Here is a 27,627-nt window from a genome sequence, read left to right on the forward strand (position 1 = left end):
GACTGAACAGAAATGGGATAAAGCCAATTGTCCAAACGGGGAGGGATTTTTGGGATGGCTATTTGGTTTTGTGCTCTTCTGAGCTGTCTGAACCTGCATGGGGAAGGCTGCCAGTGATGTGCTTCCTAGGAAAGGTATTGAAGAGGATGCACTGCCTTCATGCAGTGTAAGAGGAGCCCTGTTGGCCAGCCTGGAGGAGAGGGAGGCCAGCAGGACATCCATGAGATAAAAGGGGACCATTATTTCTGTGTACATACAAGGAGTGAAAAACAAAGTTTCACTCTCCTGTTAGGATTTAAAAGGTTTAATAAAGTACAATAGGGGACAAAGAAAAAGCAAAAATTAACAGTGCTGGGTGCTTGGCCCTCAGCCAAGCATGATTACAAAAGCACACCATTATTACAGGGTTCAGTCTTGACATAGTTAAATATTGCATCATCCAAATGCATATTAATAGACAATTATGCACATTCAAACATTTCTTCAAACTAGTTTACATGTTCCAGAAAAGTTTACTAGTTTACATGGTCCTAAGAAAGGAGTAGTCAAACAGGTAACTCAACTATTGAGAGACAGAATATGTGAATTCTAAAACCTAGAAAAACGGGATTACCTTAATCTTATCAAGATAAGAGGGACAAGAATCTGTTTGAAGCCAAGCACAGAAACCACTGAATCATCTGAAGAACTGTACATGCTCCAGAGAGAAAGGTGACCGTCATCCTGGAGGGGTCTTTGGGGTGTCCAAAGACCACTGGGACATATGGAGAATGCGTGGTGCACATGCTAATGATATTAATGACTTCCAAGAAATTATTTCTATAACCACTCTTATTCTGGGGAATGGGATCAATATTCATGAATTTTACCTATAACACTGTGTCTTTGGAGGTACAGGTGTATGTTTGGAGGAGTGAATCCCCCCACACCCGGTGCACCGAATTAAAGCAAACACCCACTTCTCTGACTTTGTCTCTGAAGTGTCTCCGGGCTCGACTAGGGCAAATCAGTCCCTCCTCTGGCTCGCGTCTCTGGAGCATATGTGGTCCTTTTGGAGAATGATCCATCTCCCCTCCATTCCATGGTTCCAACAGGTGACGGTCGCTGATAGAAATGTCAGAGGCAGGGATCCTTGTCATGCCTGCTTTTCGGATGTTATCCAACTAAGAAGGTGGTTTAATTATAAGTATTCTAAAACAACTATATTAGCTATTTCAACACTTCATCTAAGTTAGCTGCAAAGAAAAATATTTAGTTTTTATTATATAACAAAGCTACTTCTCTAAGAATCAACACCATACACATAGCATCTGTCTTGACAATTGCAAAAAGCCAACACTATAATATGTATTTATCACCAAGGTCTGTGCTGGAAGTGGCTGCCTTGTAGTGGTTGTGTGGGACCAGGTGTGACCCCTAATTGAGAGGTCTCTCCTGAGTTCTCAGAGAAGGCACAAGTGGTGGTCTCTGGCACTGTGCAGCAATTGTGATTTTCAGGTGTCAGCGCTGGCTTCTCATACATGCCACCCAACAAAAGGCACCACATTTAAACAGGTTTATAAAGAATTTTCAGCTGAGGAAGGGAAGCAGGCTGGAGCACAGGGGTTCTGGAACGCTGCAGCACAGGGTTTCTGGAACATTGCACCAGCTCCAGCACTCAGGAGTGCAGCTCCTGACTACCCACGGTGCTTAGCCCCATCAGCAGCTATTGCCAAGTAGCCTTCCCAGGGCTTGCTGACACCTGCACAGAGCTTACAGGAGTACAGCTCTCTCTGTTTTGCTTCCAGAGCAAGCAGTTCAGGAGACCGTAGACACAGACCTGGATGAGAGAAGACACCAGCACCAGTCTGCTTCCAGGAGATACTGTAAGCATTACCAGTAAAGATCATTCTGTGTGGGCTTCTTGTCTTGGCTGTTGCTCTCATTGCCTCCCTTTCCTGTCTTTCCCTGCACCACTGGACTCTCTCTGCTAAGCTCAGCCGTGTCCTTAATGAGTTGGGGTGAGAGGACAACTGCTGGCATCTCCTCCTGGTGTTGGTGGCTCTCAGTGGGAGGTGTGCTGTGGGGCAGGAGAGGGCTAGGATGGGGGAAACTGTGGAGATAGCAATGTGAAGGAACACAGGGGGTTCTCAGATATTTTCCCTGTGAGTGTGGGGCAGGAGCTGGAAGGAGAAGAGCTGAGAAAGAGGTGGTGTCATTTTCTCCCAGTGTGAAGGGGGTATCTCATGAGTGATTGGCAGAGCAGCTTCTGTCATTCACCTAGTGTCTGTGTGTCTGAGGGATGGGAAGTGGCTTGTCTGGGAATCTCCATGGAAATCGAAAGCCTGTTTGCAGTGTGTGGTCCCTGGGCAGCAGCAGAGCCCTTGGTGGAGCCTGAAGTCTGACCAGCATGCCATGGGCTTGATTTGCCCCAGGCGAGCCCAGAGATACTTGAGACAAAGTCAGAGAAGTGGACATTTGTTTTAATTCAGTGCACCGGGTGTGGGCAGTTCACTCCTCAAACACACACACCTCAGTACCTCCAATTTACGGTTCCTCCCATTGCTGCTTTTACCTATCAGTATCTGATCTGATCTACCAGCAGGCCTTGCAGTTTGATTGTAAAGACATCTCCCTCTGTTCCTTTCAACAGGGAGTCACTGAGTCCTGACTGTGCCTTCTAGGTAAGGGTGTTTCTTTTCCTCCACCCTTTGTAATTCCAAAGCCTCATGATTGCATAAGTACAGTGGCTCAAAAATACGATAGTTCAATTAAATAAATCCTCTCAAAGGGATTATTGACTTCACTACCCTGTCATGGAGAAACCCCACAGAGCACTCAGGGCCAGTACTCAGCTTCGTGTGCTCAGGGAGTTTGTTTTGCTCATGTCTGGGGTGGGAACTGCCCCAGCACCAATCAACAGACTCCACACTGCCTGAGACTATACCTGGGTCACTGGGAAAGCTCATCCTGCTCCTCCCTCCCTAGGGACAGATGCCCTTGCATTGTTTTACACTCCAAGAAGCACTGTAGGGGAATAACTGTGGATCTCATGAAGACACGAGGCTGTGGGGGCAGAGGTCCACCCAGCCCAGCTGGCAAAAACAGGAGCAAACATGGTCCCTCTGGAAGAGCTTCTCACTTGCTCCAAAGCAAATTAGAAGAGGAAGACACCAGGCTGCTGACTCATGAGCAGGAGTCAGATCTGAGATAGCAGCAGGAGCAGCTGCTGCATCAAATGTTTGGCACCAAGTCCAGCCCCAAGCGGGATCCACAGGATCTCCTCCTCCCTCCAGTCCCTGTGTCTGGCAGAGCGAGGCAATAGTCCCACACATTTCCCCATGTGAAAATCCACGGAATGGGGCTGGGCAGCCTCATGAACAGATCTGGGGGAGCAGGACCTAAGAATTGATGGGGAGGAAGAAAAAGGCTCTCCCAGGGAACAGGATCCCAGAGCAACTTGGAGGGGCTCCAAGCTCCCCCCAGCCAGATCCAGTCTGACATTCTAGGAGCTGTGCAATGGTGTTTGCTCTTCCCTCTGCACCCAGACAGGCTGGGCACTGGATCCCTCACAGCAGGAACAGCACAGTGGCTCCTGGATGCTGCAGGGAGCCGTCCCATGGGAAAGCTCTACCACTATCACCAGGGCAGGCTGGGCAAAGCCTCCTGGCACCACCATGCAGCCCTCCAGCTCCTGGCTCAGCCTCTGAGGCTGATGCATGGACAGAAACAATGTCATCGAGGAAGATGTGCTAGTTCTGACTGGGGAGTCCAGTGGGGTGAGGGAATGGATATGAAACCGGTGAACATCCCTTTGTCCATCCATCCATCCATCCATCCATCCATCCATCCATAACATCACAGAATCACAGGATGGTTTGGGTTTGAAGGGACCTTAAAGACCATCTTGTTCCAAAAGCCTACCATAGGCAGGGATACCTTCCCTTATCCCAGGTTGCTCCAAGCCCTGTCCAACCTGGCCTTGGACACTTCCAGGGATGGGGCAGCCACAGCTTCTCTGGACAACCTGTGCCAGGGCCTCACCACCCTCACAGGGAAGAACTTCTTCCTAATATCCAATCTGAATCTCGCCTTTTTCAGTTTAAAGCCATTCCCTCTTGTCCTGTCCCTCCAAGCTCTTGTCCACAGTATCTTTTTAGCTCTCCTGGAGCCCCTTTAGGCACTGGAATGGGCTCTAAGGTCTCTCTGCAGCCTTCTCTTCTCCAGGTGAACACCCCCAACCCTCCCAGCCTGGCTCCAGGGCAGAGGGGCTTCAGCCTTGGAACATCTCCATGGCCTGCTCTGGACTCGCTCCAGCAGCTGCACATCCTTCTAATGTTGCCTCCAGAGTTGGAGGCAGCTCTGCAGCTGCGAATTCACCATAGAGGAGCAATCCCTCTTGCCCTGCTGCCGATGCAGCTGGGGAGGCAGCTGGGGAGGCAGCCGGGATGCAGTTGGGTCTTTGGGAGCACATCCATTTGTCCTTCCATTCATACACCCCGCCTCGGGAAAAGAGCTGGGAAAAGCCAGAGTGGGATCTCCTGGGACACGGGGACGAGTGAACTCACTTTGGGAATGGAGCCAGTGAACAACTCCCCACTCACCGCGTCCTCCTCCCTTTCCTTCCCCGCTCTGTAATCCCCGGTTCTGCCGCATCGGCGCAGCGAGCGGCGGTGAGTGCGCAGGTAGTGGGACTGAGTGACCCCGGCGGCTTGTCTCGTCCCATCCCTGTTCCCATTCTTTTTCATCCCCTTCAGCTGCTGTCCCCTTCCCTCGCGAGTCCTGCCCCTGCCCTTCCAGCCTGTGGGGGATTTGTGTATTTATTATCCTGCTGTTTCTCCCATTCTTGATGGGGTTTCTTCTGTCCCACACCTGCCTCTGGACAGGAGCACAACCTGTGTGTTCCTTCTCTTTTCCTCCTGCCTTTAACTGAAACAGGGAGAGGTGGCAGAAATTTGGCACCTTGTGGGTGTGGGTTCCGGGAGAGTATCTGGTCCAGTTCCTGTTCCTTTGAGGATTGGATAGGAGCAAGAGCCTGCCAGAGGGGGATGTTGATACTGATTGTGGGCATGAACTGCACCCGAAAGTGAGAACAACGCTGGCCTGGGTCCATACAGGGAGGCAGAATGGGGGAGGGGGGAGAGGTTCCCCCCTCTGTGCCTCAAGAACAGTCACACGAAGGGCTGTGAGGCAGAGCATTCCAAGGCACGGTGGCTCAGGGGCACCTCTCCATCAGGGCCTGCTCTATTTTGGAATTGCTGTCAGCTTCATTCTCTGGAGTTACTGCTGATTCCTCATGTTGGTCAGGAGACACCAGCCGTGGCATCGGCTCAGGTGGAGCCACAGGCTCACTCACCAGACTGGGCTTATGCAGCCATAGCTGAGGGATGTAATGCTGTTGGCACTCACCTAGAAAAGATCACAGGTGTCTACACCTTGGGGCTACTGTGGTCAGCAGCCCTGATTTTAAGCAGCTGGAGGGTTGGGTATACTCTCGATCTGTCCCCCTCACATGGATGTGGCCCCATAGCACAGGAACGCAGCAGGTCCTTACTGTGCTGGTACCGTTGCATGGGCTGGAACCCTCCCCAGGTTTGATCTCACCTGGCCAAGGGCTGCAGAGTGGTCACCAAAACTCAGCAGGCGATGATACAGATGTTTGGGGGAAAAGCTCTGGAAATGGGAAAACAAATCTCACTATTTTTCCAAACATCTTAAATTGCTGGTTCATTCCCACTGCATATTCTGCAGGAGCTGCAGCTGGCTTGGTTGGTGTGGAGGTCAGTGGACCTGCTCTGCCATGTGTGTGACAGGAATCCACCAGTCCTCTCCTTTCCCATCTTCATCTTGATGGAGAAGATGGGTACTATCATCGTACCACTTCGCATTAATTTCCACAGAATAAATTGGACTCAGGGAAATAACTTTTAACACTGACACCTACAATTTCCCTTGTTCACCCAAGTCTCAGGGTGTCGAACACTGCAGACTTCTGGGTTTGCCCCATTGCATCTTGATAAACATCTGAAGAGGGGAAATGATGGGACTTTAAGGCTGTTAAATGTCACTGGTGTGCTTCTATGTTTCCTAATACAATTCTTCTTTCTTCCCATCCCCTTGCCCCAACTTCTGAAGGACCTGAGCTGGGAAATCTCTTGTTCAAGCTATGCCCTTCAGGTTTGTCTGGGACTGGTGTTTTGTTTGGCAAAGCTGAACTCCTTGAAGAAGGGTGCCTGCTTCTGCCACTGCTTCTGCCAGTGAGCACCCAGGTCAGAGGCTGCACATTCCTGTCCTGCAGAGCCTGTGGCAACTTCCTCCTGTACTCTCTGGCTGTGAGAAGGACAGGCTCTCTCTCTAGACTTGAACTGTAATAAAATTCCCAGCCTTCACTATGGGAGGTACCTGGCACATTGGATTGATGGTACTTGTGTACCTCTGCTTTTCAAAAGGGTGCTGCTCAGAATCTCATAAAACCTGCCAGGGACCAGGAAACCAAACACATCCTCCTGATCAACGAAGTCAATGCTGAACAGCCCAGGAGTGGACACTGCTGAGTTTGTGGAGCTCTATCACACCAGTGGGCAAACAGCCTGCTTGGATGGCTACTACTTGGTCTTCTACAATGGCAATGGGAACCAAGTGTACAAGGTGCTGAACCTCCAGGGCAAAGTCACCAACAGCCAAGGCTTTCTCACTGGTTCCTCTTCCATGAACCCTGCCCATGTTATCCCTTAGAACACCATCCAGAAGGGCCCTGATGCCATTGCTCTCTACTACAGAAAAGGGAACAACAAAGAGGGCATGAGTGTCATGAGCTGTGGACTGATAGATGCCCTGGTCCATAAGAATAAGAAGACGGACAGAGTGGACAATCTTGTCAAGGTGCTGATCCCTGGCAGAGAGGCTTTCCTGGAGGACCCCACCTTCAGGACTGTGGATGAGTCAATAGAGAGGTGTCATGCGGCAGATTTTCAATGGATCTTCCAAGTGGCCGTGCCCACACCAGGCAGGGGCAACCACTGCATCCTGACTCCTAAGGTGAACGTGTCTGCTGTCCTGATCAGTGAGGTCCTTCCTGCCGCTACTTCTGATGAGTTTGAGTTCACAGAGCTCCAGGGTCCCCACTCCACCATGCTGAGGGACATTGTCCTAGTGCTGATTGATGGTCAAACCAAAGACTTTTATTTCTCCATGGATGTTTATGGCCAAACCTCCCTAGATGTGCTCCTCTTGATTGACCCAGCACACAGCAAAGCCCCAGGTAAGGACTGTGTGTGGATGATGACCTCAGGACTGGGGGAGTGATCAGCCAGGCTTGGGGCTGGGGCATGCTGTTGTGTTTATTGTTGCTTGGCATTCTGAGAGATCAGTGAAAACATGACTCAGAACTCAGTTGCAAATAAAAAAGCTAATCAAACATTAGAAATTATTGAAAAGGTAATTATATAAAGCAAAGTGAATATTTGAAATTATTAGGAGAAGAGGAAAGAATGGGGGACATCTTTTATGCCTCTCTACAAATTCATAGTTTGCTTGGATGTTTAATTGTGCACTGTGTGGTTCAATACATCAATCTCAAAAAGGATATATTAGCATTGGAGGCATTCAGAGAGGTCAGCTAGGATGCAAAATGCTTCCACAGAAGAAATAACTTAGAACACCTAGCAAAGAGAATGCTGAGGAGGGCCCTGGCAGAGGTTTCAGAGATGTGAGTAGCCCAAAGAAAGTGAACAGAGCTTGACTGTTTACCCTTCCTTCTAGTGCAAGAGCTAAAGGGCAGGAAAGGAGACAGAAGGAGGCAGTTTCAGGGCAAACAAGAGGAGGTGGTGTGACAGTGATAGACCTGCGGACCCTCATATTAGGGGCTGTCTTGGTTTGAAAGACAGATGTCTGCTAAGAGGGGTGGAAACCCCCCTTAGAATAGAGAATGTAACCCCCCTTCCCTCCGAATTATTTTAACTTTGGAACCAAGGGCTTTCAGGCAAAGATATGGGGAAAGGAATAACAGTTCTTTACTAGTATCTATAACAGAGTAAACAAGCAATAACAAGAATAATGTGATAAACACATGTCATAATGTTGGCTTTTCACAAATATTACAATGGATACTCTGCGTATGGTTTTAATTCTTTTCTTATAGAGGTAGCCTGGTTGTGAAAAATTGCTGTGAAATGATGGCTAAGGTCTTTCTTTCTAGTACTAGCTGAGTTTAATAGAAGTAAAATAGCTGTTATAGTTTTATTAGAATGCTTGAACTGTCTGCTTGAACTGGATAACGTCCCACGAACGGACCCTGCCTCTGACACTCCAACTATCAGCACCTGTCGCCTGCAGGAGCCACAATCTGAGAGTGATAACAGAATCAATGAAAGACGACTGCGCATGCTCTGAGGAGGTGGATCAGTTCCCAGAACATGCAAAATAGTTTGGAGAAAAATATGAATATGTATAATTGTTTATGAATATGCATTAGGCTGAAGAGTATGTAAAGGATGTCTGTCCATACCAGGTGTGGTTTTTTGGCTGAATGCCAAAGCACCCAGCACTGACCTTTTGTTTTTATCTGTCCCCTATTGTCTTTTATTAAACATTTTTAATCCTAACAGGAGAGCGAACCTCATTTTTCACATGACTCTGCACATATTTTGTGTAACTCACTGACTCATGATTTCTGGGAGTATAGTCATCCTGTACAGAGCTGGTTCCTATAAAAGTACTTTGACAACTAGAACTTTTTTTTTAAACAGTTGAACTCCTTACAATTCAAACTGCACCAAATATTCTCTGACCACAGGTAAAAGAGCTGATTGGCTACTTCAACTCTGCTTTTCTCCCCGGGAAAGGTGCTCTGATTTTCCCTCTGAATGGGCTGGGCTGTGAGCAATAAACATCCAAGGGGGTCAAGGAAAGCAATGTGAGAACACAACCACTTTTCAGACTAAGCAGGAAATTTGTAAGGCTTATATTTAGCTCTTCCTCAAGACTAGTATTAGTCAAGGAGGTGACTTGAGATAGGCTTTGATTTTTTTTTTAATGAGGCTTTGTTAAGATGTCTCAAGCAGTTTGGGGAAGGTTTTTCTCCAAAACACCCCATGGCATGGTATGACTGCATTTTAATAATCTTAAAAGGTATTTTTATAGTGACTCCATGCTGAGCACTCTGTGAGAAGCTGACTCAATCCAATCACTTCAGATTTGGGACAGAAGCTCATAAAAAGGCCCCAGCTTCTAGTCCTGTCCTTGTATAGATAATCTGCCTCACACTGAGAGAACTTAAAGCTGTGAGAGAACTGGAGCAAAAGTCCTCCATTGACAGATGCCCATGTGGAAACTTTCCATTGGTTTGGGTTGGGAGGGACTTTAAAGCTCATCTTGTCCAGTCCCTCTGCCATAGGGACACCTCCCACTAGACCAGGTTGCTCCAACCTGGCCTTGGACACTTCCAGGGATGGGGCAGCCACAGCTTCCCCGGGCAACCTGGGCAACCAAGGCCTCACCAACTTCACCATAAAACTTCCATTCTTTATTCATCTAATACAGATCTATGCCCTACCAGTTTAAAACCAATACCCCTAATCCTCAGTAGGGCTAAAATCTGTCCCCTTCTAAGTACTGAAAGGCCACAATAAAGTCTCCCTGCAGCCCTCTCCTCTCCAGGGGAACATCCCCAGGTCTCCCAGCCTGGCTCCAGAGCAGAGGGGCTCCAGCTGTCAGATCATCTCCATGGCCTCCTCTGGGCTTGCTCCAGCAGCTCCACAATCTTCTGATGTTGGACCCCAGGGCTGGAGGCAGCTCTGCAGGTGGGATCTCACCTGAACAGGGCAGAGGGACAGAGTCCCCTGCTCCCCTGCTGCCCATGCTGTGGGATCAGCCCAGCACACAGAGGGGTTTGGGGCTGCCAGGGACCAAAATGTCTGATTTTTATTACACCATTGTCCCAAGTTCCTTTGCCACAGGGCTGCCATCAATCCATTCACACCCCAGACTGTATTGGTACTTTTCATTGCCCTGATCCAGGTCTAGAACCTTGTACTTGGCCTTGTTGAGCTTCACAAGGTTTCCATCCTCCTTCATCTTCTGGATGCCATCTCTTCCCTCCAGTGTATCAACTGCACCGCTCAGCTTGGTGTTGTCTACAAACCTGCTGAGGCTGCCCTTAACCCACCACCTGTATCATTAAATTGAGACACTGAACCACATCAGTCCCAACACAGACCCCTGAGGGGCACCACTTGCTAGTGCTCTCCATTTGGGCATAGACATGTTGACTGGAACACTTTGGATGCAGCCATTCAGCCAGTTCCTTATTCATTGAATAGTTCCTTATCTGCTGCAGGAACTGGGCTTGACCTTCAGCCCACTTGGCTCCGGCTCTGTCCCTCCGGACCAGTCCAGTCGGCCCCCAGGGGTGCCGCCTGATTCCCCGGGTGGGGACAGAGGGGATTGGCCGCCCTGCAGCAGAGGGTCAGGTCTGGTGACGGGGAGTCGAGGAGGTTTCCAGTCCCCAAGAGGCAAAGAGGCACAGAGAGAGAGAGGTCCAAGGTGCTTTATTAAAAGGGAAGCGAGGAAGCGGCACCCTGGAGGCTCTCGGGTGGTCCGCGGATGTGGGGTCTCGTCGCGAGACTACACGAGGTACAAACCCCCCCGAGTCTCGACGGTTGGGGGGGTTTAAAAAGGGGGAAACGGGGTCTCCAGGGGCGGGTCAGCAGGGGTGGAGCCAATTGGCTCGGGTACAGCAGTAATAAGCAAGCGGGGCAGCAAATAATACACAACCAGGGGAGGGATACAATTGAACCAATGAGGGAATGAGGGAAACAGAACTTTCTGGACATGGGTGGCAACCGGGGCAGTAACAAGGCGAGGTAACAGAAACTTTTAACCAATAAACTAAAAGAAAACTTTCAGGGGGTGAGGTGTGGGAGGTTATACTTTGTCCTCAGACCAGGCAGCATTCCCTCCGGGGAGCTGCGCCATGTTCTCAGCTGGCGTCCGAGGCTCTGGGTCGGCCGGTTTAGATTGGCGAACCTCCACACTTACCCATTGAATAGGTCCATCCATCAAACCCTATCTCTTCAAGTTAGAGACAAGGGTGTTTTGTGGGATGTGTCCAAGGCCTTGCAGAAGTCAGTTGCTCTTCCCTTGTTCTCCAGGACAATAGAGGGCCACCAGATTAGTCAGGTGGGTGAAAAATAGTTCCCTGGGCAGGGGTACATCAGGACTGAGGCACAGGGCTGTCCCTTGGTATGCAGGTGTCCTGCAGGCACCTTTCAAGGAGTAACCACTTCTCCTTACCCTTCTGCTTTTCATGCGATGCTTCCTTTAATGTTTGTTCCCTGAAGCCATTTACAGAACCAGAAGTATTGAAATACCAGAAGTATTGAAATACCAGAAGTCTGTTTCTGAACGCCCTCAGCAGTTCCTCCTGGGTGCTGGAGAAACAGCTTGTGAAGGGAACAGTAAGGAGAAGGAAAGAAATTGGGAAGCTCATGAAATTACAAAACTCCACCAAACCTCCATCTAAAATCTGTGTGCTTGTGTCCTGGGCCTTGGCTGTATGTGTATGTGTGTAGTTTGTGTTTGTAAAAATTACAGACTGTTAAATGCTAGAGTAAAATGTTAATTCTTAAATACTGCTGTGTACTAACTGCTGCCTGAAGGTTAGTTGAGTTTGCAGATCTCTTTTAGAATTAAAAAATTATATTACTGAAAACAAGGCCACATCAATGCTGGTTTCCCAGTTCACCTGCTCACATGTGGATCAGCTCTCTGCTCGCAGAACCAGAACAGCAGGAACAACTCAGCTCAGATTTCCCCCTCCAGCCTCCTCCACATTGTGGATCTGGCCATGAATGGGAAAATTCAGGCTGAGCAAACATGAGACGTGTTTGTGAGCAGAATGATGGGGCAGCAGATGCCAAATTTGTACTAACCAGACAATCCCAGCCACCTTCTGAGTCCTTGTGTCCATAGAGATGTTGGTGAGTAATTCCCAGGTGTTGCTTACATGCCCTCATTGTTCATTCCCTTGGTGTGCAGTGCCATTCCCCAAGAACACCACCCATCCTGTTCTCAGAGGTGGCCCCAATGCCATTGCCCTCTACAGAGGCCACAGCAGCAGTTTTGTCCCAGGGAAAGTGCTGCCAGAGACTGACCTGCTGGATGCTTTTGTGTACACAAGCAACAAAGAGCCAGACCTGCAGCTGCTGCAGACCCTGACCACTGGCAGACCTGCCTTCCTGGAAAAGTGGTGAGAGGCTTCTCGCTGGGCCAGGCAGGGAGAACATTTGGACACTAGAGTTGCTCCTGCCCAATGGACTCACCACAGGCTTGTGTCCCAAACCCCCACAGGACTGGGAGACAAGTGCCATCTCTAGACCAGGGTCTCCTCATGGCAATATTGAGTCCCAACCTCATCTAAGGCCATAGATATTGCCCTCTCCACATGGGTCCTGGTGCAGCTGCAGAATGAAGTACTTGAGGAGGAACTTCTTGATCAAATGATTGCTGGTTGTAACATTAGTATTTTATTGTTTATGAAAGTGTAGTGGTCAATTTAATAAATTCTCCAGTACTGCTTTCAATAAGAAAAGGTTTTTCTTAGCTTCAGGATGGAATTTCAGGTTAAAATGGAGGTGATGGAAGGACCTCAGTGTTGCCTGCTAAAGGGGTCCTGGACCCCCAAACTGAGTTTGGGATCGGGTAGGCTGCTTAAGCGGAGCCCATCGAGGCAGCCCACTCTCGGGCAGAAGTGGGGCGACCCAGAGCTCGGCAGAGCTCCCAGAGGAGCGGTGCCAATCAGGGATCGAAAGCTGTGTCTACAGCAAACATGAGAAGTGTTTGTGAGCAGAATGATGGGGCAGCAGATGCCAAATTTGTACTAACCCTGTCACATCCCTGTGACAGAGGGATCATCTCCTGTGTCTACAGGAGATGCAGGCAGTCAGCCCAGCGGTCCAGGGCATTTATTAAAAGGTAAGGGGAGATGGAAGAGGGAAGGAATAGGGCTGGATCAGCGAGCTATAAGCAGGGTTTCTGCGTTGTGTTGCGGCTTATAAAGCAGGGGGAAAAGGGAGGGGAGAAACCGAGAGAACCAATGGGGTACATAGAACTCTGGATTGACAATAATTTCATCTTATGGGGGAACAAGGGGGGAGGATACAGAACTTTAAATTTTCCAATCAGAGAACATGGCAAAGGCAGACAAAGGAGAACTTTCCAGAATTAATATGGGAGGGGAGATGAGGTGGGCCAATAGTTTTACTTCAAGGCTCTCTTGGAGCACCCCCTTTAGGGTTGCTTTATTCCCATGACTCATCCCGTGGGGCAATGCCACTGCTAGGGACGCTCAGTTGAGCTAAAGCCACCACAACAGCCTGCCTGTCCCAGGAGAAAATCCATTCCCTGTCTGATGCAGACCAAGGACTGGAAGCAATAATACTGTTCATGCTGGCTTCAGACACTTTATTTTTGGGTTCCTTTTTGTCTTTGTGCGTTAACAGAAATGTTAGAGTCCTCAGACTTCTGTGAGATGTGAGAACAATTTCCTTCTCATTTTAGGCATGTTCTGGTAGTGGGAGAAAGAGGCCACCGTGGGTAGAGGGCAGTGGAGCAGTGAAGGAGCAGAGGCAGTGAGGGGCTGAGTGCCTGAAGATGAGGTGAGGAGTGTTAGAGACAGGCAATAAGCAAAAAAACATCTGGGCACACTCTTGCCTGTCATTTGCATGGCCAAGCATCAGACCAGACCTCTGGGTGTAACTGTCAATACCAAGGTCCTGGCTCAGTGGCTGGAGGAGATTCACCCTTTCTGGATGGGCCTATGATAAAATGATTTGAGACTACAGTGGAGTCAACCACATCAGGAGAGAGTGTAGTCCCACAGCCATGTCAGGATCACCACTCATTCACAGCACATTCCTATTCCTTTTTTTGTTCCTCTTCCTCCCACATGTGAGGCTCAATTGGCCCTGGTCCCATGGGGAGGTGGTCTCCTTCCCCAGGGAGCTCTGAGCAGCTCTGCTCTGTGCACCTCCTCACAGTGGGGCTTCACAGAATCACAGAAGGATTTGTGCTGGGAGGGTCTTTTAAAGGTCACCTAGTCCAACCCCTGACCATCGTCTTCTCCTTTGAGTTGAGGGCCCTTGCTCAAGCATTTAATCCTCATGTGCTGCTTTTTCAGCTTTTCCAGCTGCACCCACTACTCTTCCCAGTGAAGCCAGGCTGAGCCTGAGTGTGTCTGCACCATCTTACCTGTCTTCAGATCAGTAAAAATGCAGCCCATGCTAGAAGAGAAAGGGTTGTATGAAGCTCATGCTCCTCTCTCTCAGGTTTTCACTGAACTCTTGGGGGTTTCTTTTTGTGAGACGAGGAGATGCTGGTGAAGATGGGATATATATCCAAACTGTGTGAAAGGAGAAGACTGCAACTACAGTTTCACTCTCTGGTGGAGGCAGGTGTGACTGGTGGGTGAAGAGCACTCAGGTCTCCAGCTGGCAGATCATGTTTTCTGTTATTTACCTGTTTGTCTCTTGCAGACATCAGCCAGGAGATGTGTCTATGCGCCAGTGCCACTGCTGCTCTGTGACCCAGGACTCCACATCCTTCATCTTCAGCAGGCCCACTCCTGGCACATTCAATGACTGTCCCAACAAACACTTCAGCCAGGCTCTCTCCTGCCTCCATGTAGCAGGTGGGCATTGGTTGCTTCTGCAGGACCTCCTGAGGGCCAGAGCACGTGCACAAAGCCAGGGTGAACACCCAGAGTCCTGCTGGGTTGTGTGAACTAACCCCAAAGGAAATAAAAGCAGAACACCTGACAGTTTCCTGGAGTAATTTCTTGGCAGCCCATGCCAAGCGGAGCTTCCCCAGTCCCCACTCCCACCTCTAACCGACTGGGTGAAAAGAAACTTTTGGAGTCCTTTGGATGATAGGCAGGAGTGGAGCTGCACCCATCCCAGATGAGCTGTATTCCATGACCAAGGTGGCACTGGCCAGGTAACAGTGGGCTCTTTGTTTCCTAGATTGTTAGGAGTGGCTCCTGAAGGAGGAAGACATTCTGCCGACTCTAGTCCAGGCCCTCGATGCATCCAGCAGTGTTGGAGTCTCTGTTGCCTACTTCAGAGATGAGCTGGGCAGGAGCAAAGCAGTCTACAGACTTCCAGTGGATAGTGCCCACCTACTCCTGATCTTCAGCCCAGTGTTCAGTCTCACACTGTGTCCTCCTGACCTGGATCCAGCTAATTTGATCTTGATGCTGATGACAGAGATGTCCAAGATTGGGCAGAGCATGGTGCTACTTCTCCTCACATTCTGCAGAGCATCTCATCCCCAGCTCCCCCAGCACACAGACCACCAGCTGTTTTGGCCTTGAGCATTGGCAGCCACAGAGGTGGCAGCAGGACTGACATCTCCACTGGGAGTTTGTTGTCTACTTGAACTTCTGATCCATATGAACTGTGGATCCTGCCCATGGCAGGAGGATTGGAGCTATATGGTCTTTAAGGTCCCTTCCAACCCAAAAAATTCCATGGTTCTGTGATTCTAAGTCACACAGTCATCTTCATGGCCTCCTCTGGACTTGCTCCAGCAGATCCATGCCCTTCCTGTGCTGGGGATCCCAGAGCTGGACACAGGCTTGATCTGAGGGTGCCTCTTGGCACAGGCAGATCTCTCAGTGCTGTGTTGATGGGATGAGCTACCCTGAGTCAGTCTGACCACAAGGACAGTTCTGGTAGAGATGAGCTGGTGACCTCTGGGTCGCTCCCAGGAGAAAGTGTGTTTTTGGCGGCTTGGGGAAACTGAGGCAGTTTTCTGCTTGCCTCTGCAGAGCCAAAAGCTGCCTCCCAGGACCTGGGGCTTATGTTCACTGCTCTGCTGACTGCCAGACCAGAGGAGCAGCTGAGCAGCCTTCTGCTGGCCTTAAACACCTTCCTAGAGACACCCAGAGTTGTGAGCTTTGATGGAAGGAACATCACAGTGGAAAAATCCTGCCTCAGGGATATGAATGTGCTGGACTTGCCTACAGGTATTGGTGATAATTTTTGCAGGATGGGGGATACTGTTTTTGAAAGAGGACATGTGGATCTGGCTCTCCTAGAAGAGGGAAATATCCTTCCCTCCCTGGCAAAAATCTCTTCCAATTCCATCACATCCTGCTACTAGAGCCCATATTGCTCATTGTCTGGACTAACAGCAAGCTCCGTTGTTACAGCTGTTGTTAATCAGTGTGTTGCCTGGACTCCTCTTCTAAGGACTGTAAAGGACATGGATGATAAAAGTGTGAGCCAACATCCTCAGTCCTTTGCTAGATTTTGTCTCATCACAGCAAAATACTGTGCAACATTGCATTGTTTCCTTGGAGCTCAGTGCTTAGGCCCATATTTGGGACATTTTTGCTTTCCAGGTGTCCCATCAGAGATACCAGAAGGGACTCCAGTGCCTTCTGTGAAAGTGGCCAAGCTACTCATCAGTGAGGTGAATGCAGACATCCCTGGGGGAGGAGAGGATGCAGAGTACATTGAACTCTTCTACACTGGACAGACACACTTCAGCCTCCAGGGATACTGGCTGGTCCTCGACAATGGGAAAAACAGCTGGGCCTACCAGGTGCTGGATCTGTCTGGACACCACACAGATAATTGGGTTACTTCATGGTGGGGAGCAGCAGCATGAGCCCAGCACCCATGATCAGACTGCCCCTCAACACCATTCAGAATGGGGCAGATGCTGTGGCTCTCTACCACAGCAGCACCCCTCTGTACGCAGAGGACATGGCTGTGATGGCACGGGGGCTGCTGGATGCTGTGGTGTACTCATCCTGAATGCTGGAGAAGGTAGAGCAGCTGCTCAGAGTGCTGCTGCCAGAGCAGAGCATCCTGCATGAGAATGATTCTCACAGCACCCAGGATGAGTCTCTGAGCCGCTGCCTGAGCACAAAACACCACAGCAGCTTCCAGGTGGGAAGATGTCCATTCTCCCTCTAGTCACCAGGAGGGCAGATGTCTGTTCTCCCTCCGCAGTCCCCGGGAGGACAGTGGTCATGTTTTAGTATGTCCTTTATTCAGGAGAGCAGGGTCTTCTGGTGTGCCACATCCACCTCCTGCCATCTGCTGATGCTCTCACCAGCCTACCCCCACCTCCCTTCCCTATTCACATGTCTGTTGGTTGGGTAACAGCTCCCTTTTGGGCAGCATCCTGGGCTCTCTGGTTATCCTGAGCCAGATGTGGAGCCACTTTCTCATTGGTGCCGCCATCAGGGTGCATGGCATAGCATATCAGGTCCCTAGAACCCACCTAGCTGCAGGGCTGAGGTGTGAAGGATGTGCCTTGAGCACTGGTGTAATTGATTTGCGTTGTCGCAGCTGCTTGTTTTTATTTCAAAATATCTAGTTTTAGATAGTGCCCTGAAAGAATATGGCAGAGTGGGACTGCTTGTCATACACAAAGCTGGGTAAGGGCTTTGCTGCTCTGCTGCTGATGCCAGAGGGGTGTCCAAAACTAAGGCAATAAAACTGTTCCAGATGTAGAAGAGGAATGAGATGCATTGGTAGTGGGAGTGGACCCCAAGGAAGTGATGCCATGGACTGTAGACACGAGCGTGGAAGTACTTCCAACAGAAAAGAGTGCTTCCAACAGAGAAAGAGAGGTGTTCCTAGTCCTGAGACTGGGGACAAGGGTGATGGGGATGTGTGGTGGTAGTGTCAGGCCCCCCACAGTCAGGACAACCCTTGAGCTGATGGTGAGAGTGAGGAGCAGTTGGTGTGAGACAGAATCACCACACCATGTATTGCATCCTGGTCTGGGGCCCCCAACACAAGAAAGAAATGAACCTGTTGGAACAAGTCCAGATGAGATCTCCACAGAGATCCTCTGCGGGCTGGAACCCCTCTCCTATGAAGACAGGCTGAGAGGGCTGAGGTTGTTCAGCCTGGAGAAGAGAAGGCTCTGAGGAGAACGTAGGGTCCCTTCCAGTGTCTAAAGGAGCTCCAAGAAAGCTGAAGAGGGACTTTGGACAAGGGCCTGGAGTGACAGGACACGTGGGAATGGCCATAAGCTTAAGGAGGTGTCTTGGTTTGAAAGACAGGTGTCTGCTAAGAGAGGCAGAACCATCCCTTAGAATAGAGAATGTAACCCCCCCCTTCCCTCCGAAATATTATAACTTTGGAATCAAGGGCTTTCAGGCAAAGATATGGGAAAAGGAATAACAGCTCTTTACTAGTACCTGTAACAGAGTAAACAAGCAATAACAAGAATACCAACAACAAACAAACCAGAAATCTGGTGGCAGATGTCCCTGAGCTGCCAAGCACTTTCCCGTTTGGTGTAGTCACAGTCACAACCAGCAGGGGTGCTGTTGAGCTCCCGGCCAGGCAGGGCAGGTGCGATGACTGCCAAGCAGCTGCATGTGGCGCTGTGGTGCGAGGTCAGGTCTGTCTCATGGGGTTGGTAGTGGTGGCCAGGCTGGGCAGCAGGGGCTGAGTGCTGCAGGCAGCTTGGAATGGCGAGCTGGAGCAGCAGGAATGGCTCACCTGGGCTAGCCAGCAAAGGTGGCAGGAACTCCGCAGTTATGGCAGATGCCGCGGTGCGCTCCGGCGAGCGGGGCAGGGGCAGCAACAGCCGGACTCCTCCACAGTTGTTGCAAAAACGCAACCAGGCAGGTGCACGCTCCTGGCAGGGATAAAGGGTCTGATCCCATGCCTTTTTCCCAAGCAAGAGCCCACCCAGCAAGGAACAGAAGGCAGTGTACAGTCCAACGTCCTGCGGTCGCAGCCAGAAGCAAAAGCAGCAGCTTTCCTCCCAGTGTTCCACGAGCAAGTGCCCCGGTCCCAACAGTCAGAGTGTCTCCTCCCCTCACCTACAGCCTTCTCACCTACAGTCTCCTCCCCAGCTACAGACTTTGTCTTTTACAAAAGAATTAATTCTTTTACAAAAGAATTAACCCTAACCCTGGCCATTTGTTTCCTTGTAACAGGGATGGAGAAAATTCCAACCCCCTGATTTAGGGTAAAATCGAAATTATAAATGTAAAAGAACGAGAAGCTGGATAATAGTAATAATAATATTTTTTTAACTGATTTAGAGAGCCAGAGATTGGATAATGATTTACTAAGATATGCCCGCTGCAATCCATTTATTATTCACTTAATGAATTTGTGCCTACCTGGTATCGGGGAGGATTGAGAGAAGAGAGCCAAATAATTGAGAGAAACCACCAAGTGTAACCGACCATCCAGCCCTTGGACCCCAGAACTGGTACAAGTTGGCTTTCAAGCTTGGACTTGGACCAAGAACCAAGGGAGCATGCGCAAGGGAACAGGGTGAAGAGTTCATCGTGAGGAATACTCCGTCATCAATCATTTGGGACCCTTGCCCACAATTAATCTGAGACACTGCGCTTGCGCGAGCATATTTAAATGAACTTTGAACTCATTATAATATGAAGCGGGGATAGATAATGAATATGTATAGAGGCTTTGTCTAACTTTATGCATATGTAATCTGTAACCTAATATAAACCAAGTGAAGTGCTGCTGAGGGTGTGCATGTCTTTGGAGGGGCCAGCCCCCATGCACCCCAGCTGGAATAAACACATACCTACCTCATAACTATCTGAGTTGTGGAGTCTTTCCGTGCTTCACCCCTCCAACCTTCAGCAAGGAGGGCAGATTAAGATTGGGTATTAGGAAGAAATTCTTCCTTATGAGAGTGGTGAGGCCCTGGCACAGGTTGCCCAGAGAAGCCCCATTCCTGGAAGTGTCCAAGGCCAGGCTGGATGGGGCTTGGAGCAGCCTGGGATAGCGGAAGGTGTCTGTGCCCATTGCAAGGAGTGGGATAGGATGGGATGGGATGGGATGGGATGGGATGGATTTTAAGATCCCTTCCAACACAAACTATTCTGTGATTTTGGTTATATTCTCTTGCCTCACCAGGGAGCCTCAGGAGGTGTTCAGGTGAATAAGAGGTAATGCTGTGAGCAGCTGTCACTCCGCCTGAATTAAATGGGATGTCAGTGGTGGCAACAGTTTTTGTGTCTCCCCACAGGTGACCAAGGTGACACCGCTGGGGGAGAACTTCTGCAGCAGCTCCATGGTGCTAGGCCTTCCTGCCATTCGCATCAGTGAGCTGTGCCTGGCCAGCAGCACTGCCCATGTCAGCTTTTTGGAGCTGGAGGGGAACCAGCCTCAGAGGGCTCATCTTGGTCTTCTTCTCAGAGAAGGAGGGAAAGGCACATGCCAGAAGCATCCCTGTTGGAGCCACAGGGCTGTTGGTGTTTATGCTGGATGGAGAACACAGTCATGGTGAATCTGATGGAATGGATCTGGTGTGGGGTCTGTCTTCAAACTCATGGGCAGGGGCTTGAGCAGCTTTGAGGAAACAGATGGAGGAGGATGCACAACATGGAGAACAATTCCCTTGCCTGTCCTTTATTCCTGCTTTTTCACTGTTTGTTCTGCCTAGGCTGGTTTGTTATACTCCGGCTGAGAAGGTGATAAATCCTTGCCCATGCCTCTGCCAAGCTCTCCATGCAGGAGAGTGGGAGGACCAAAAGTTCCTCCTGCTGGTACCCAGACAAGGGTATTTCAAGAATATGGCCCACCAGGGCTGTGGGTTGTCCCCTCGTGTCATGTTAATTGATGCTCACTGAACCCTGTAGTGTTGCTGCCTCCTTCTGGTCCTCAGCTGGTGCTTTGTCAGCACATTCCTTTATCTTATTCACCTTAACACATTCACATTCTTACTCATTGTTGAAGGTGGGGGGGGTGGAATTTTCTCCATCCCTGTGTATTGGTTTGAAAACAAACCAGTGGGAGATCACACGTCAAGATTGAAATTAAAAATAAGTGAAATAATGCAAGGAAAAGCACTGACAAAGTCAGATGCAACCTAACACCCTGTTAGGGTGGTAGTAGCAGTCCAACTGAAGTAGTCCAGTTGAAGCGGTGATCCTGTGAAGGTCTAGTCTCCAGCTGAAGATCCAGTGGTAGCTCTCGTCCTCTGGGAACCCAGTAGACAGGGCTCCCTCCGGCAATTCCAGGGCCAGGTTATATCCATGTGGGAACACCTGGTTCCTCCCTCCTGGACAGAGCATCCCACAATGGGATGAGATAAGTCCATGAGTCACACGGTGGGTCCCTGATGGCCCATTGCCTGTCATGCGGGGTGGGTCATTAGCAGCTGGTAACAGCTAACGGATGGCCCATTGCCTGTCATCCAGAGTGGGTCGTTAGCAGGTGATAGCAGCTAACAGCCCACAGCTGGTGGTAATAGAATACTTAACTACATCTATATTGCAACCTAGGACACCCTGTTACTGGGGTACCAACCATCAGGTGCTCAGAGCCATTAATTCTTTTGTAAGAGACAAAGGCTGTGGCTGGACAGGGTGAGGGGAGGAGACTCTCTGGCCATTGGGACCAGCACTCACTCGTGGAACACCGGGAGGAAAGCTGCTGCTTTTGCTTCTGGCTGCGACCGCAGGACGTTGGACTGTACACTGCCTTCTGTTCCTTGCTGGGTGGGCTCTTGCTTGGGAAAAAGGCGCGAGATCCAACCCTTTATCCCTGCCAGGAGCGCGCACCTGCCCGGCTGCATTTTTGCAACAACTGTGGAGGAGTCCGGCTGTCGCTGTTCTCCTTAATTTCTGTCTAGGTTGCATGAAGAGGACTGCATCTCAGAGGAACCTTGATCTTTTTGGAAACCTGTGTTCATAGCAAGCAGGCTCCTTATAGCTTTACTTGGCCTCATGGTCACCACCATTACTTTGTTTCTTGTTTCTATTCTTGGAGTTCTCTTCACTGCCAGCTTGTCCTGTCAGGCTCAAAGTTCAGCCTAACACTATCTAGATGTTCATCTTATCTATTTCCCTGGGCATTTCCAGATGGGGCAAACCTGACCTTCAAGAACATCTCTGCTACTAGTGAAGGCTCAAGCACTATTACTGTGTACAAAACCAGTGTGATTCCTGCTGGCAGGAAGGCAATGCCAGAGAACTTGGTGGATGCCTTTGTTTACACGTGTGAGCCTGGCACAGCTGGAGGACATTTGGCCTTCCATGGGCCATTTTACACTGTGCCCTACAAGGGTGAGAGGTGAGGTTACTTCCCTAGGAAAGTTCCTGGTCTGAAGAGGGACCAATAGGTTAATGAAATGCAGGGGTAGGTATCGTGTAGCTTGGAAACTCTATCCTGGAGGACAAACTCTTAGGTGTGGGAGTCTGGCTGTAGTGAGGCAGAAATCTTACTCATGCAGAAGCCAGTCAGACCAAGTAAGTTTGCTCTGGCCAAGCTCACATCTTCTCCAGCTGGTGGGTAGGCTGGACACATCTCTACGATGGCTCTGTGAAAGCTGACTTCAGCTTCAGCTCCAGCCAACTCTCCATCATCCACAGCAGTGCCAGGAACTGGGGCCCCGGGTGGGATTTGGAAGTGGGAAGAAAGGTGTATACCATGTCAGTGAGCTCTGACTCCTCTTCTAGGGACAGGCCTGTGTCTCTGAGCTGCTGTGGCAATGCCAGCACAGGACTGCAGTTTACTCTCTCAGAGCCCTCTCCCAGACTGTGGAATAGCTGTCCCCTGCATGCCTTCGCCATGAATCTCCACCTCTGCCTCCTCACACCAGTGAGTGGAGCTGCGCGTCCCACCAGAGTGGAGTGGAAGGGCTGGGACAGGGGCTGACCTCAACTTTTCATGGCGTGGGAGAGGGGCTGTTGGGCAGCTTGCTGCTGTGAAAGGGGATGCACTGGGCGAGCACTGGTACACACCTCCATGTGTGGATATGGTGCTGCCATCCCAAAAGAGCACCTGCACCTACAGCTCCAGCATGGGCTTGTACGGGCTTGGAACAGGCTGTCCTGAGAAGCTGTGGCTGCCCCATCCCTGGAAGTGCTCAAGGCTGGGTTGGACAGGGCTTGGAGCAACCTGGGATAGTGGAAGGTGTCCCTGCCCATGGCAGTGGGTGGGACAAGATGAGCTTTAAATTCAATTCAATTCAATTCAAACCATTCTAGGATGATTCTATGATATGAAGGTGGCCGCATATTTCATTTAAGTTGTCTCTGCTCGGCTGGGCTGAGCCCTGATTAGGATTTCCTTCTGCAGGATTAGATTTGCAGCAATGGCAGGAACCCCCTGCTCCAGTCAGGGAAACTGCAAGTAAACCTTCCCATCTCAGCCCATCTGGGGGAACAAATTCCTGTGTCTCAGTCCTGACCCAGAGTCAGCAAGGAAATGTACAGGGGGGTCCCCAGCCTCTGCAAAGGCCACACTTGGATCAGCTTGGGGCAGCCAAGATCTGGCAAAATGGAGATTCCTCTTCCATACTCCTGAGAGAGGCAAGAGTGGGCCTGTCCCTCATCTCCCAGCATGAGAGACTGTTCTGGTCCTTGTGGTGGGATGTGGGACATGCCCCTTCCCCACTCCCCTGGGAGGCTGCCAAAGGAGCCAAACTGGTATATGGTGGTAGAAGGCCAGAAGTAAAGACTCACCAACAGGAGAGGGTGGAGGAAAGTGGGCAGCAGAGGAGGGTGGTGTGGGAATTGACAATTGTCCTGCCTCAGCTCACAGACACCGACTGTGTTACAAACAGCTTGTACCCGTGAGAATCTTAGTGTGGACAACAACTCGTACCCGTGAGAACCTTAGCATGGACAGAAGCAAGAAGCAAAAACAACAGAGCAGAACAAGAAGTAACTTGCACTTGTGAGAGGGAGGCTGTTTTCTGCAAAAGTGTGCTAGGAATAACTGACCAACAGTGTTGTAGAATAACAAGTTAGGAGCCAATGGCCATGTGGCACGAATGTTAGAAAATAGTATAAAAGAGACTATGTAGCAATAAACTTGGCTTCTACTTTCCTTTCTACTTGGCCTGAGGCTGTGTCTTTGTGTGTCATGACCCTCTCAAACAGCCACAGGTGGGATGAAGCCAAGTGTTTCGGAAGCCCCTACAGGAGCTTACTTGCAGTCCTGAACTGCACTCAGAAAAACCACCTCTCCTCTTCCCTTAGACTGTTCCATGTGGACCCTGCACCACAGGAGGATGCTGGAAAGTTTGGGAAAGGTCATGGTGAGCTCTCTGGAGGAGGAGTGCACCTGGTGCACTGACCTCTATCTGCAAGGCTGGTACCTGGCTCCTTCTGCCCAATTCAAGTGCCATCCTCTGTCTAAGTGCTCATCCAAAGCTGCCTTATCAGAACAGTCCCTGCTCCAGCCCACCAGTGCAGTGCAGGCTGGCACTGGAGTGAGGAGGCCTTTAGGAACAGTAGTAAACACATGGGATTTCACACTCAGTGAGAGAAGCTAACCTGGGCTGCTTGTGAGGCCAAGCTGGAGGAGCCATGAGGAATGGCAGTCTCTGCTGATCCTTGTGATGTCTGCCAGACAAACCTAAACCCACATAGCAAACAGCCATTTGCATTCCAGAGAACATTTGCATTCCAGCTCCTATATTTATTCAAAGTACCTAGACCAGTCACTTTTGTAAGCCTTAGGGACTATAGCTTTTGAGGGCTGGGAAGAAATGTTTCCTGGTCTTTGGCTGGTTTTGTAAGGAAGAGCCATGATTTGTCTCCTTTGCCCAAATGCCTTTTTTGACTCGTTGAACAATTTCAGTCAACTCTGACCAATGGGTAGAGGTACAAAGTGTAGTACAAAGTATTCTGTTGGGTGGGATGACAACCCCAAGTCCCTTTTGTCACCAAAAGAAAGGTTGAGTAGGTGCATAGGTTACCTGTGATGCAGCATAGCAGCATGGTTTCAGAGCAGTGGGGAGAGAAAGGGGAAGAGCATAGGAGCAGGAAGGCACAAAGTCATGGGAGCAATGTGATCTCCGACACCAGAGGGTTTCTGACCACCCAAAATGCACTGTTGTTTCTTGGCAGAGTTTCACCTGACATGTGTGGGCTTACTGCTGAAGGTCTGGGGCCAGGTGTGAGCTTGGCAGCCAGAGCAGGAGAAGTCCATCAAAACCTGGCTCCAGGGATTCCTGTCCAGTCCCTATCCCTTCTCTGTGGATGGGAGAGTTCTGAAAATCAGTCCTGAGTGTGTCACCCCCGAAAATGTGCCATTCATGTCACACAGTGGTGGTAAGAAGGACTCTGCTTCCAGCACAGTGAACGGGGCTGGAGACAGAGTCAGGCCACATCTCCACATGAGAGGGGCCATATGAAGCACACCACTGGACTTCAGTAGGGAGCCCCTTGCTTTTGGAGCTGTTGCTCACACAGCCAGGAAGCCCCGAGGCCCAATTTCTGAGAGCAGCCCCTGGCACCCAGGCTGGACCTGTCCAGAGCCAGGATGTCACAGATTGTAACCGGGTAAAAAAGTGTCTCCAGAGTGGGAGGCTGGGACAGCCCAACCTGTTGCTGCCCAGAGAAGCTGTGGTTCCCCATCCCTGAAAGTGTTCCAGGCCAGGTTGTGCAGGGCTTGGAGCAACCTGGTCTGGTGGAAGATGTCCCTGCCTATGGCAGGGGGTTGGACTAGATGGCCTTTAAATGTTCCTTCCAACTCAACCCAACCCAACCTGGCCCAATCCAACCCATTCTGTGACTGATTCTATGAGCTCCTAGGGGTCCCCCCATGCTGGGAAAAGTCATGGCTGCAATGCTTCTTCTCTGCCTTTGTTCCCTCAGCTTCCTTCCAGGGCTAGGAAGTTGCCCTGTTTGTCATAGGATCTCTCCTGCTCGTTATTGTTGGTTGGCCTGGTGTTTTATTTCATCAAAAGGTGAGAAACCACCCTTGTATCTGCTGTGCATCCCCCACCCTCTCCTTCCCCAGGGCCTCCTCTCTTAACTGCTGGACAGTGACCTTTCTCTCACTCAGGTGAACACCTACACTGCTTTCAGACAGTTCAATATGTTGCTCCTAATTTTTGCAGCGAATTTCCTTCCTTTTCACAAAGCCCCTTTGTTTCTGACAGAGTGAAGTGCAGGTTCTGCAGGAGGTTGAGATAACACCAGTAAATCATGGATGATGCTGAGCATATCAGCAGGTGCAGTGTACGGGCCATCAGAGGTACTGACAACATGATGTGGTGGGAGAGCAGAAAGCTGAAAGCACATGGCACACAACAGATGATGCTGTGGCCACAGGGAAGAGCTCTTCCTTGGATGAAAATGACAGTCACCTTAGGATTACCTTGGTGGGAAACACCTTCCATGTTATGACACCACTTTAAATAATTACTCGGTCTTCCCTGACATGGTCAGGAGGCAAACAGCAGCTGAACACTCAGGCTGTATGTCTGTCTGAAATAAAGGTTACAGTGGATGGACTATTTAACCAGCCCAAGTGATTTAATTTTAATAATTTTGACTGCTGAAAGTCCTGGATAAGGGGCTGATGTGCAAGAGCTAGAAATGAGGGAAGTTCTTACAATACATTTGGGGAATAGAAAACCCAGTGTGTATATATATATACATTTAAATAATTTTTAAAATAGCCTAAGTCAGAGTTAGGGAAGCTCTTTCAGAAAGCAGGGTAGCTTTAAGTTAATGTACACATGCCATGGAATAGCAGCTGTTTTGCTCCTGTTTTTCTTCAAAACATTGACAGACACTTCAGGAAACTGTGCCTGCCGAGTGCTGGTCATCCAGCCTCTTTTTAAAGCTAAGGTGTGTTGTAACGTCTGCACTGCTGCAAAGGTGCAGATTAGCTGCCTTGTGCAAAAGAGCAGAGCAACGGATCATGTGTTTTTCTTAATCTGTTGCTTTTCAGACATCCACAAAATTACACCAGCATTGAAATGAATGACCATGGGCAGATCGCAGCAGACTTCTAATGCTCCTAGGCACAGCTGGATCTGACAGCCCTGGGGCCAGGGATGTGTCTCAGCAGGGCAGAGGGGGTATCCAGCTCCCCCATGCACTGGGGCCACTGCACAGACCTGCCAAATGTCCAGGTGTACCACATACATCTACATCTGTGCATGCACATACAGCTCTGTCTATGTCTGTGTACGAACACCTGAATTGTTTTTTACCTTTCTTAATTTTGACCTTGGACTCAAGGAGACCTAAGAAACAGGCTGGGGACTTCTTGTAGGCACAGGTTGTGCCAAGTGTGGTGCTCACACAGACAGAAGCCTGCTTCGCTGATGCCAAGCAAGGACATGCTTTGCCTTCTCTCAGGACTGACTGCTGGGTGATGAACCAAGGCCACCCCCACCAGACCTTTCCACCCAGCAGGCAAGGTCAGTCTCTGGTCCTCCGGAGCACATCAGCCTCCCCTGCACCCTTCTGGTTCAGGCAAGGTGGTTCTCAGCATCATGCCCTGCTCTGTTTGAGCAGCTCTGCACCACCGGCAGCCTGCTCTAGGGACAACCCTTGCTGCTGGGGATCACAAACAGGAAGGTGTCCTGCCCAGGAAAATGGGTTACAGGACAGCTGAACTTTCAGTTCATCAGCTCCTGCCCAGGTGCAACTCTTACTGCGATGGTCCTGCCCATATGCTGCCAGACAATGGGCAGCAGTAGTCCCAGACTCCAGGTCTGCTGAGTTTGTGGCATGAGGAGGGTAGAATCTGCTCAGTAAAAGACTGTTTCCTACACAGTCTGAGCTATCCCTAACAGAGCAGCAGCTGATGCCAGGCTCCAACAACATCCTTTGTGTGTGGAGTGCTGGTCTCACCTCATGGGTTTCTGCACTGTATGCAGTTCCAC

General features: G+C 50.0%; 1 pseudogene; it reads left to right on the plus strand.

The window, feature by feature from the left end:
• The first annotated feature begins 854 nt into the window (after positions 1–854).
• On the plus strand, positions 855–27,465 carry LOC146430992 (uncharacterized; annotated as a pseudogene).
• The last annotated feature ends 162 nt before the right edge of the window (positions 27,466–27,627 follow it).

This window comes from Lichenostomus cassidix, chromosome 14 (genome assembly GCF_008360975.1).
Source record: "Lichenostomus cassidix isolate B80296 chromosome 14, HeHo_3.0, whole genome shotgun sequence".
NCBI lineage: Eukaryota > Metazoa > Chordata > Aves > Passeriformes > Meliphagidae > Lichenostomus > Lichenostomus cassidix.